This window comes from Choloepus didactylus, chromosome 11, assembly GCF_015220235.1.
Source record: "Choloepus didactylus isolate mChoDid1 chromosome 11, mChoDid1.pri, whole genome shotgun sequence".
Classification (NCBI taxonomy): domain Eukaryota; kingdom Metazoa; phylum Chordata; class Mammalia; order Pilosa; family Megalonychidae; genus Choloepus; species Choloepus didactylus.
This window is the reverse complement of record NC_051317.1, coordinates 83,776,939-83,790,265: the sequence shown is the minus strand read 5'-3', so window position 1 is coordinate 83,790,265 and position 13,327 is coordinate 83,776,939. Positions and strand designations below refer to the sequence as shown.

At 36.8% G+C, this 13,327-nt stretch overlaps 1 protein-coding gene across 2 annotated transcripts in view; it reads right to left on the bottom strand.

The window, feature by feature from the left end:
• The window catches only part of RAB3C (RAB3C, member RAS oncogene family), a 279,178-nt gene that overhangs the window by 251,319 nt on the left and 14,532 nt on the right, over positions 1-13,327 (bottom strand). The gene's annotated exons all lie outside the window — the stretch shown is intronic.

Below are 13,327 nucleotides of genomic sequence, written 5' to 3'. Positions count from 1 at the left end.
ACGGTCACAAGAAGCCTCTGAGGTAGGTATCTTTATGATTCCCATACTAAAATGACAAAATTGAGGCACAGAGATATTAAGTAGCGTGCTGAATTTCAGGTAGAAGTAGTTGAACCAGGATCCAAATAAAGCAGTTTGGCACCAGGGTCCATATTCTGAAACTGCACTATTTCCCAAAGATCACTAGTGAAATAGGTACAAGTGCTCTAAAAGATGTGGTAGGAAATATTTATTGTGAGATGCATCAACAAAGAACCCTACCTGGCTCCAAACATTGATTCTAGCACTTACTGCCTACGTGACCTTGGGTTTGTTATCTTAAATTGGTGTACCTCAGTTTCCTCTTACATAAAATGGGGGAAAAATCTAACTTAGAATACTTGTGAAAATAATGGTTGAGATATGTAAAGCAACTGTCACAGACTAGAGAAAGTTCTCTATTATTAACTATAAATGCTTTGGGTAGATGTTTTCTTCTCTTCTCTTTTGATGATCTTCTCAACATCTATCAAAAATGCTGCTACATTAATTCTAAATACCATTCGGCTCATTGTAGAAAAGAGGTATTTAGAATGGTGAAACCCATTGATTAATGATTTACTTACCATCTTTTCTGATGCTATGAATTCTTTGGCGATTGCTGCACTGTCCTATGTGGTAGCTGTTAGTCACACATAGCTATTTAAATATATACTTAAATTAATTTAAATTAAGAAAAATTTAAAATTCAGTTCCTCAGTCACTGTAGCCACATTTCAAGTGCACAATAGCCACATGTGGCTAGGGGCTACTGTGTAAGACAGAATAGACAGAAAACATTTTCATAATTGCAGACATTTCTATTGGACAGTGCTGGGCTAGACAGTCTCTTTTTTAATCTCCCATAAAAGCTGACTAATAATTACATCCTTCACTTGTGGGAGAGGGCAAAGGGAGAAGCCCCAACAGATGGTGGAAGGTAGAAACACTAAACAATGCTCAACCCTATTTAAGACACTATTATTTGGCTACCTGAAATCAGGTAGGTGTTTTGTTTATCTGTGCGTATGTGTGTGTGTTTACAGAAAACTGAGGAAAAGGAAAAAAGGGAGACAATGAGATAACATGTTACCTTTCTACAAAAACTCATCACCGCTAAGAGAATGCAATTATATATATAAGAATAAGGACAAAAAGAAAATCTATATGTATATGACAGTTAAGGACAATAAAGATTCAGATTGCATTTCACATTTTCTTATTAAGGGTAAGCATAATCATTTCTTTTTACATGTAACAACACCTATATATTCAGTTATCATGATAAATTTTAATGAGTGTTTCCCAGTGGGCAAAACTGGACGACTAAAGCAGGCAGATAACATCACCTTCCTTTCTGCCCCAGAAGTCCACACACTAAAGTAAATGTCCCCCAATATAAGCCAGTCAAGGACAGAAGTAGGATAATAATTTTGACTATCATTTTGAACACTGATGTCTTGTTCTGATGATTTCTGATGCCCCAGAAAGTCAGGTAACTGTTCTGTTTGGCACTCTTCTTCCCGCAGATACAGCACTTTCACCAGTGAAAACTCCCCTCTTATGCAACTGCCAAATTCAACAAGGCCTGCAAATGGCCAATGGTAAGTGTGCCAGTTTGAATATATTGTGTCCCCCAAATGCCATTATCTTTGATGTAATCTTGTGTGGGCAGATGTTATCAGTTTTGATTAGATTTCTTTGAGTGTTTCTTTGGAATGCACCCCACCCAGCTGTGGGTGATGACTCTGATTGGATAATTTCCATGGAGTGTTGGCCCGCCCATTGGGTGGGCCTTGAACAGTGGAGCCATATAAATGAGCTGACGGGCAGAGGGAACTGTGAGTGGTGTTTTGAAGAGGAGCTACAGCCAAGAGGGACACTTTGAAGAAAGCACAGGAACTGCAGATGAGAGACAGTTTGAAAACGGCCGTTGAAAGCAGACTCTTGCTCCGGAGAAGCTGAGAGAGGACAAATATCCCAAGTGCAACTAAGAGTGACACTTTTGAGGAACTGCAGCCTAGAGAGGAATGTCCTGGGAGAAAGCCATTTTGAAACCAGAACTTTGGAGCAGACGCCAGCCACGTGCCTTCCCAGCTAACAGAGGTTTTCCGGACACCATTGGCCATCCTCCAGTGAAGGTACCCGATTGCTGATGTGTTACCTCGGGTACTTTATGGCCTTAAGACTGTAACTCTGTAACCAAATAAACCCCCTTTTATAAAAGCCAATCCATCTCTGGTGTTTTGCATTCCAGCAACATTAGCAAACTAGAACAGTAATAAGATCCTTTTACCATCTTTTATAAGAAACAGCCCAGATTATGGGTTCTAGACTAAAAATGTTCAGCTAAGCCAGTCTAGAAATGAGACACTATAAATTTCTTAGAACCGCTTATTTACTCAGCCTGATGGCCTACCATATATTGCACTCCTTAAACCTAAAGTGGTGTTCAAACTGAGTCTTGTGGATCTCTAGGTTGCCTCAAAAGAAGATGTGGTGGGGAAGCATGGTACTATCAATTCCAGGTTCTATTCCAAAATTAGATTGATTCCAAAGCCTGAATATATGCATTGTTTAAGACTTTTTGAATGCTGTTGTGGAGACTAAGAAGGAGAAAACCATACCTGGGCAGCAACATCTTCAATTTACAAGGCCAATATACCCTGTTGTGTTGGCAGAATTGAAGGTGAGGGGGAGCACTGAGGGTGTCTAAGATTAGGGAGGATGGAGATGGTAGATGTGTTCCCAGTACAATTCTCCTCAGGGAAGAGTTTCTGAAGGAGAAATTATTTTTTGATGTATATCCCTAATAGGATTAACAAAGTCAAAAAGATGTACATCAAGAATGTATGTGTATTTTATAAACTTCAGGATAATGAAATAAATCCTGGTTCACAGGATGGAGAAAGAGGCAGCCTTAATCTTGCTAAGAACAGAAATGAAGCGATTTGACAGCATATGAATGCCAAGGGGACTTATAAACAGTCGTTGTGCAAATTTACTGAAATCTCTATTGAATCGTGTGAACAGCTTCCAAATTTACATGGGAAAATATAATTGAGATTTGAAATTATGAGTAGGCATGATGTATCCTCCCAGAGCAAATCAGATCTCTTAAAAGATACTTAAAAGATAACTCTTCAAATTGCATTTATCTGAATTTCAAAAAAGAAAGAGTCATGTATTTCAAAAGAATCTTTAGGGCCGCACAATTTCCCACCCATCCATAGAGTCCCTTTTGACATCTCTTCATTTCAGGCCCTAGTATTTTAGCTTAGCCTTTCACACTGAGTGATGGGAATTTCACTATGCTATGAAGCAGCCTACTTCATAAGCTTTCTCTCCTCCTGCGTGTATGATCCCAACTGCCTTAGCCTCTCTCCCTTCATATAACTTATTCTAAAAATACCACACATCCTACTATGTAAAATTGACGTCTCTCCACATTGTCAAAGTACCCACATACGGCTCTCACAACTGGTCACAATATTCCAGATATTTATCTGGTCTGTGTAGAGTACAATGAGATTATAAAATCCTATCACACCTAACATAAAGTCTCCTAAAATACTCAGGTCTTTTTTCACATTAACTGTTATAAAATAGGTATCCTGCATCTCCATCTTATATTTAGGCAATTTATTTTTTTAATAGAAGTGTTGACCTTTTTATGTATCCCTATTAAATTTCCTTTTGTTTGTTTTGATATACAATTCAATTCTGATTGTTAATTTTATGTTCTGTCATCAAAAACATTAGTTACTTCTTCCAGAATGTATTTTATATATTTATTTTATGTATTTATGGAAGATCCTGACTGAAAATGCTAATCAGTTTATAAATGAATAACACTGAACTTTTTAACTTGTTGAATATATAAATCTCTAGATGAGACTCCCAGCATATGTCATTAAGGAATTAGGAAAGTTTGAAGTAAATTCTTAACTTTGGGGAGTTGGCACCTTAGAACGCAACCATGCTGTCCCTGAGGAGTGCTTGGTTCAATAGCAGCAGAATAGATCATGAATTTACTCAATGCGCCATTTTAAAACCTCAATTCTAGTTTTCCCAGAAGTCCTATTGGCAAAGAACCAAAGAGATTACCTCTAACTAACACATTCAACCACAACTCACTTTCAATTTTTTGCCATTTGTTTTTCAAAATAAATGGGAAAAACACATTATTTTCAGGGTTCACTTACTTGGACATTTAGAATCTAAGCTACGCTGAGCCATTTTTGCTGATCTGGCATGAGAAAACAAAAACGAAGGGACTTAAAAGTTATTAAGTTCAAGCTACTGCTACTGATAACAGCCTGAGGGTCAGGGAGAGGAGGAAAGAGGGTAAATTATCCAGAGAAAAAAATGCAATTCTTCTTTGAAATCAGAAGAGTGAAGGAAAGGAAGGGAGCATTTGTACTGGAAGTATTGTATTGGAAGTGTATAAACACATAAAGCAGTTTCAAATCTCAATTGTTGCTAACAGTGGGAAAAGACAAGAGGGGAGAGGAGGGGAGGGGAGAAAAGAAAAAGTATTGGTGAGCGCTCCAGAGCAAATACTAAAATTTTAAAAACAAGAAGAGAAATATTAAACGTTAGGATTTCTACGTGGCTGTCATTTGGCCTCCAGGCTGTTTCTCCCAGCTGTTTCTTCTTCTCACACTCGTCTGTGTACAGGTTTATCTGCCTGCCTGTTTGTCCATCAGAATGGGCTGAAATTGTGATGCTCTGCAATATCTGACTAGCACTTTCTCTATGTGTCTGTTACTGTTGGTTCTGGCAGGAGCCATCTGAGAAGCAATATGCTTCTGCTTGTGTCACTGTTGAAACCTCACCACTGAGTTGAGCGAATGCTGCCAGGGAATTATTGGAAGTGGCAAAGCACGAGTTGATTTAAACTCTAACCCTGGCTTCTGAAGTAAATAGACTGGGAAAAGTGGGGTAGTATTCAGAAATCTTCTTTTCTCTCTGTTTAGCAGGGAATGAACTACTATTTCACAGGACTCACAGAAGAATGAATGGATGGTTTACCAAATTACACTAGTGCTTCTAAGATGCAAATCGCTATCTATTCTAAAGGCACTCCTCAAGTTATTATTTACAGTTCCCCTTTCAGCCTTACTCTGGACCTCCATCTCATGCATGCCTTCCTTAGTAGATGTGGATAACTCTTAGCAAAGGTACAGAACAAAATAACATAATGAGAGCAGCATCAGCTCATATGTACCAGGCACTATACTAGGTGCTGCACATATATTATCACACTTAATCTTTTTACTATCTCTAGGAGGTATAACTACTGTTACCCCCATTTTAAAGATGATGAATCTAAGGGCATCTGAGAGGAACCTAAAGTGGAATGACCCTTGTTTTTCAATAGATTATCTTGGTTTCTCTGAGCCTTTGTACTGAACCTTTATTACTTGGATCAAATGTGCTCTTCAAGAGTTATCAACATGCAGCTTCACCTAGTTCATTCTTTCCATCACCAAATTAACAATTCTGGAACTTCAACCATGGAGAATAATATCGGAAAAAGCAGCGGAGTATCTTCTCTTTGTTTCTAGAAACAAGCATTCCTTTGTTCAAGAGAGACATGAACTTGATATACATTTTTAAATTCACTAAATGGATTTTGACTATTCTTTGAAATCTGTAGATGTATACTCTACAGTGTCAAGAAAAAGGAAACAAAATTTATTGAACCATACAAAAACTGTTCCTATTAATATCAAAAACCACTGTTCTCCTCTCAGTCCATGCTATGGTTCGCTCCTGGACTGGTTCCAGAAGGTTTCAGAATGTGGGGAGAGCCTGAACTGGGCCTGTGCAGCAGAACAAAGGGAATGCCCAGATCACAGAGAGAAGACTGTAAGCAGGGTCTGCTGGGAAGGGACCACAGTGGCTGGGAGAGCCCTCCCTCCAGGCCCTGAGGACACAATTCTGGCAGCTGCAAAAGATGCAGAAACCTGGTCCAAGCAGCTCCTGCACATCCTCACTGATGCTGGAGCCAGACGGTCATTAGTGCAATCCTGGGATGCTGGCAAACACATAGCTACTGGGAATTCAGGACATATAAATCATCGAGTAAAAAGAAGTGGAAAGGACCCTTCCACCAATTCTCTAGTAGTTATGAAATTATGTGCACACAGACACATCAGAGAAAAAAAGCATTCTACCTCCGTTGAGTGCTGTGAATATGAATAAACAGCACGTACTTGGTGGTCAGACTGCCTAATTGACAAAATCCGAGGATTTCTACTTGCTGCCTTGCTACTTCTGTGACATTGAACAAAGTTTTCTCTGTTCCTATGTGTAAAATAAGAATAATAGATTATCAAGGTAAAACTGTTGGCACATGTTAAATACTCATTGAAGCTGTAATCATCATCCTTGTTATTCCTTTGGTTGCACTGAAATGATCCACAGGCGATATAGTTTCATCCCCATCTGCCACTGCTGCTACTCTGAATTAGAAAGGGTCAGTTTGATAGAATATGCTTCTTCTCATAGCCTAACTTCTGTAAACTTTCATAATTACTTAAATAAGCACCTTAAATAATTCTCTCATCTCAAATACTATGAATGGAACAAACAGCATTCATCAAAATACCTCTCTGGATAGAAGCTGAGACCCCAAGATACCCTAGTGCAGAGGGAACTGTGATTCAGAGAGGCTGTAGGGAGGAGAACATAAGCACTGTGGCCTATCCTACAACACTGCCTGCCACCCAGTAACTTCTCGTAAGTTACCAAACTCCTGAACTCCTTGGGTGTGAGAGGACTTGGGTGGAAATTGGGAGATAGTGGGGTTTCATGCCTGATATGATCAGAGGCAGAACCCAAGTAATATGTGGTAAGAAAAGCATGAGAAACAGAGGCCCTGGAACTCACTCAAACTGTGGGAAAATGCTGTCTTTTCATATGACCTTGGAACTGGTTTAGGGTAAAGTTTAACCTAATCTCTGATACTGAATTTGGAAAATCACTGAGTTCCACAATATTTTAATTTTAGGTTAGACATCATTAAGAGGCTTCCAGTTAAATATAGTATATTGTCTACATGGTGTTATCTCCATTCTTTTGCAAAAAACCTCTAATATAATGTCAAAGGATCTTTACAAATGCAAAAATCCTACGGGCAAGGAGAATTAAAAAGAAAACAACAGTAGAGTAGAGAAGTAAACAAAATTTGACTGGAAGTGGGTGGACTGGAGAAAGTAAAATACTAAGCCTGCTGGAGAAGCCCACAAAAACCCTTACAAAGCAGAACCGTGTTGAATGGTCTAGCAATTGAAAATGCCATGTCTTTTGATTATGGGATATCGCTAGGGTGACAAACTATCCCGGTTTGCCTGGGACTGAGGGGTTTCATAGGACATAAAAGGGCTTTCAGGGCTAAATCAAAGACAGTCCTGGCAGCCTGGGATGGTAGATCACCCTGGGTGTGGCTGGGGCAGGAAAACAGGAGGGCTGATTGAAAGTTCAAGACCCACACCTCTCCCTGACCTTGTATAGCCAATCAACTAGCTTCCCCATATACAAATTTGAGAAAACAACGTTAAATTTAAAACATAAAAATATCATTAAACATTTCTAACATTCACACTTCCTATATGCAGATATCAATTTGTAAAAATGAAAGGGCCTTCTCTTAGCTACAAAATGTAAAGAATACTTCAAGTCTTTCCTCATGGATATGAATAAAAAATACATAAGTTTCCCCTTATGTATGAATCTCATCACTTCTTGGCAGCAAGAAATTCTAGCCATTGTGTTCTCAAATACCTGCTCTCTTTAGTTGGATTCATTTTTAATCAGGAATACAAAACTGAATCTTTATAGGGTACACTAGATCTAAACTTCCCAAATCTCGGGAGCTCCTCCCAAACTGTGCAGAATTCTAATGTTCAGGGTGGGACCATGAATCTGTCAAATTTAGAGCTCCCCATATGATTCTTTTGATCAGTCAGGTTTGGAATTCACTGTATTTATAAACGTCCCCATGGAAGCCAGGGCAGGTGTACATTGTGAAGGCCTCAGGGATAGGTGTAAGAGGAGACTGGGTAATGTGACCTATAAGTAGACCAGGACCAAAGGATGTGGAAATGTGCACACAGAACTCTCTACCAGCTGCTGTTGTCAACAGCCACCCCTTCTGGCAGTACAGTGACAGCAGATCTCACCATCACAATGTTTACTCTTGCAGAGAAGGGTCTACACTCTGAAATGCCCAGGCTGCTCAGACAAACTGAATTCTGAAAATTGTACCTAACCAATTATTTCTCCCCTGGTCAGAGTCAGAAACTTCTGAAGACCTGTGATATAACTCACTGTGAACATCCTGTCAGACTATGAGTAAATGTAGTTCTGCTCTGCTTAACTCTATGGAAGGTGGCCTTGACTTTTCCCATGTGTCATTTTTTTAAAAAATAATGCGGATTTGGACTTTGCTTCCTTTCATTCTATAACAAAGCACCTGACAAATACTGAAGGCCAGTGTCCAAAGAGAGATCATAAAATGAAGAATATATCTTGTAAGAATCTCTCTTCCTCAGAGGAAAATAAAAAGTAAACAGAATAGACATGCCCAGAACTCTGAGGTATAAGGAAAAATCCTCTTTTAAAAATATCCAGTAAAATATTCTGAAAATTTCCATGGGAGGAAAAAGCTTCACATTACAAAACTAAAATTTAATATAAATATATTTGCTTCCCAAATTTACATCATTAAAATAGTTTTAAAAATATTTGAGCCCCTGAAAAACACCTCTGGAGATACATTATAAAGACTCCTTCCAAATCTTGACATCTCTCTTCCCCTCTTCCATTCATCAGGGTAAGTTATGTATAGGGGCAACCATCCCATTGTCCAATACTTATGAAACAAAGGGAATTTGAAGACCATTCTTGAGGAACTTGCTGGCTTGGCAGTGTAAATATTTGTGTTTCCAGATTGTGCAATCTTACCAATGAGAATGGCTTATAGAGACTTTTCCAGATATAATCATCCTTGCTTTTCATTCAAAAGCTACTGCTACTATTATTTACTATGAAGAATAACCTCCACCCCCAACCCCCCACCCCCAACATTTATAAAAGAACGCTCCCATCCACAGGTGTGTTTTGTTTCCATTTCTCCTTTTCATCAAGCCTACCACTCACACAGGTGTTCAGTGAATAAAGTATTCAAAAGAGAAGCCACCTGCTACTACTAACACTGTAGAAGAATGTCATGTGAGAGCCATACTTTGCCAATGGTACTTAACACATTTTTTCTTCAAGCTCTTTAAGGTTCCTCAAGGTACTGACATTTTAACAGAAATTATTCATCAGTGTTGGCTTGCAAGTTTGTCTAACTGATGAGACTCAGACACCCATCTGAGCCACTGAGTGGTTAACATGTAACACCCACTTCTCTTGGATGGGCTGAAGTTAAGAAAAAAGCTTTACCTCTTGAGGTTAGATTATGATTTGTGTTCCCAGACCAGAAAAAGCCAAGAGTATAGGAACTAAGTGCCTAACATTCCAGGTTTTACCTTGTTAGGAGGCCAGATAGCCATGGAATATGGCTTTTTTTAGGTTTGCTATAAGTAAAGTCCAAACACTAGGCCCAGTTCAATCAGCTTGCTGGAGAGTGCGTCAGGGAACCAACGACCATGTCTTTCTAGTATTCACTAGATGGCTGAAGACAGAACACTCACCTCTCTGATTTCATTGTTTAGTAGACAGAAAAACACTTTACAATCCCAATAAAACTGAGGTAACATTGCAAACCAATCTGAAACCTGTTGGTATTGGAAAAGGCATTTTGTTTCTGCAGACTTGAAACTGCCAACAAATACATTAGTTGGGAAAAGAAAGTAATTGCTAAAAATATTTTATTTTTACAATTTTGTACCTTGTTCAAATTTTTAAAATTGCCTTGAAGTCAAGATTTTTATTTGAAAAACAAAGAATAGTTAAGCATCACAGAAACAGTGATCAATAGAAATATAATTTAAATGATAGAAATTAAAATGTAAACATAAATATTTTCCCCCCAAAATCTACAATGAATACTCAAATCACTAACATTGACATTTCTATACCACCTTCTCTTTAAGAAGCTCAGTTGATCACTGTGCTTTCTTCGTTTCTGAAAAGTATCATAAATAAGTCACATTAAACTCTTCCAATATTCACATGTTTCAGCTCAAGAAATCTATCTCAAATCAGCAACATGACATGTTTTTAGTGTAAAAGGAGCCAATATTTGCGCCTTTCAGATAACTGAAATTCCAATGCTGGAATATTTTGGGCAGAGTTTTAGGTTCACAGAGTAGTGGGAAATTTAAAAAGAAATTAAATTTCTGGAAAGAAGGGTGCTACAAGAGGGTGAGTCCCATATCTGCTTATAAACTGTCCAAATCCTTGGATCACCACTGAATTATACATGTGCAGTGGACAAGTCATGAGGCCCAGCAAAACCACCAGCTGGAAGCTGAGAGAATTAAAATTTTAGCTATTGCCTACTACAGAAAAGACAGATTGGAGTTCAAATGTAGCCAAGTTAACTGCCTGCAAGTGCAAAAACCATCACTTTTCAGAAAAACATATCTGAATTCAGAGTCTACAATCTATCATCCACAATAGCTAGTGCATAATAAAAATAAGCAGGCATATGAAGAAACAGAAAAATATGATCTAGTCAAGAAAGAAGACAGTCAATAGAAAACTGAACCTAAGATGACCCAGTTGTTGTACTTATATTAAATTAGTTATTAAAAGAGGATATATTCGTATTGAATGAACAGATTTGCAATTTCAGAAGAGATATTGAAACTATACAAAAACAACAAAATACAAAATCTAAAATGAAAAAATACAATAACTGATATGATAAATCCCTGGATGGGTTTAACAAAGATTGAAGATGGCAGAAGTAAGATTCACTGAACTTGAAGAAAGAGCAATAGAAAATACACAATTTGATTAAAAAGAAAAAAACATGAAAAATGAACGGCGCTTCAGTGACTTGTAAAACAATATCAAAAGTCTAACATATATGTAATTGGAGTCTCAGAAGGGAAAAGAATGGAAGAATGGGATGGAAAATTACATAAATATCTACTGGTCAAACACTTTCCAAATTGGTGAAAAACACAAGCTCATGGATCTAAGAAAACCATTCAAGCCCCAGGCTGACTAAATACAAAGCACATTACAACTAGGTGCATCATAGTCAAACTGGTGAAATTCAAAGTTACATAGAAAAAAAACCCCAGCATATTATGTGCTAGGGCACAATAATATTAAGAACAACTATCTTCAAATCACAATGGCTGTCAGCAGACAATGAAGCATGTTTAAAGTGCTGAAAGAAAAAGAAAACTGTCAACAAAAACTTTATATGCAGGAAAACTACCATTCAAAAATGAAGGCAAAATAAAAATATTATCAGATAAAAACTGAGAGAATTTGTTGCCAGAAGATCTGCAACAAGAAGTGCTAAAGGAGAATGTTCAGGTTGAAGGAAAATTACACTAGATAGAAACACATATCTACAGAAAGGAAAGAAGAGTACCAGATATGGTAAATAGATGGTGGGCAAATATATATTTTAATTAAAAAAATATACAAGTATAAAACTGTTTTATAAAATGCAGATGTAATATATGACAACAATTTCATAAAGGATGATGTAAATGAAATTATATTAGTGCAAAGTTGCTATATTTTATATGAAGTAGCATAATATCAACTCTAAGAAGACTACGATAAGTTGAAGATTCATATTGTAATTCTTAGAATAAAAACTAAAAAAATGAAAAGATGTATAGTTAAAAAGCCAAGAGAGGAATTAAAATGAAATCCTTAAAAAGTTTAATTAATCACAACAAAGACAGGAAAGAGAAACAGAGGAACAAAAAAATCAGGATAATATAAAACAAATAGCAAAATGATAGATCTAAATTCAACAATACTGTTGAAATATCTGAAAATGGACCAAAACTCCAATTAAGAGAGATTTTTCCAGATAGGATAAAAAAACAAGACAATATATGCTGACCACAAAAGTCACACTTGAAGTAAAGAGACACATCTAAGTTGAAAATAAAAATATGAACATGAAAACACTACTAAGAAAGCAAGAATGTCTGCATTAATTTCAGACTAAATGAGTATTGCCAGAGATAAACAGGTACAATTCATAATTTTTAAAAAATGGACAATTCTTCAGGATGATTCAACAATTATAAATGTATGCATACCTAATAAAAGTGCTTCAAATATATGTAGCAAACCTGAAAGAAATAAAAGGATAAACATACAAATCATTGTTGGAGATTTTCACTTTCTCAATAATGGATAAAATAACTGGACCAAAAATTAATAAGGATATAGCAGATTGGAGCAATGCTATCCAACACTATGACCTAATTAACATATATAGAACACTACACCCCACAACTACAACATATGCAAGGGTACACGGAATAGTCACAAAGAAAGAACACATGCCAGATTAAAAAATAAGTCTACAACATGGATGAACATTGGAGACATCATGTTCAGTGAAATAAGCCAGACACAAAAGGACAAATATTTTATAATTAGAATAAGGAAACTCATAGAGTCAGAATTTAGAATAAAGATTACCAAGTGATGGGGAGCGGGATAAGGAATGGAAAGTTAAAGCTTAAAACCTATACAGGTTCCTGTTTGAAACAACGGAAATGTTTTGGTTATGTGTGGTGGTGATGGTAGCATAACATTATGAATTTAATTAACAGCACTGAAATATATATCTGAATGTGATTTAAAGAGGAAATTTTAGGTTATTTATATGGTAATAGAATAAAAATATCTTAAAAGAATCCACAAAACTGGACTACACAAAGTGAACCCTAAGTTAAACCATGGGCTATAATTAATAGTCCAATTATAAAAATGTGTTTTCATCAATTGTAATAAATGTTCCACACCAATGCAAGGTGTTTACAATAGGGTGGTATATGGGAAACCTGTATTTTATGCATAATTGTTCTGTAAATCCACAATTCCTCTAATAAAAATGAATTAAAAAACATACTAATGCTATACTATTAAATATCAAATGCATGTTTTAAAGTAAGCATTTGCTGAAGCAGGACTAAAAGGTATTAAATTATTAAATTATATATAAATGCTCAAATAATCCTGCATATCCCAAAATAATCTTATCAAGATAAGCAAATGCCCCAAAGCCAACAGAAAATCACAAAGCCTATGAAACCCAAGTAGAGATGGACAAGCCAAGTGACCAAACTAAAAAGCCAGAGGA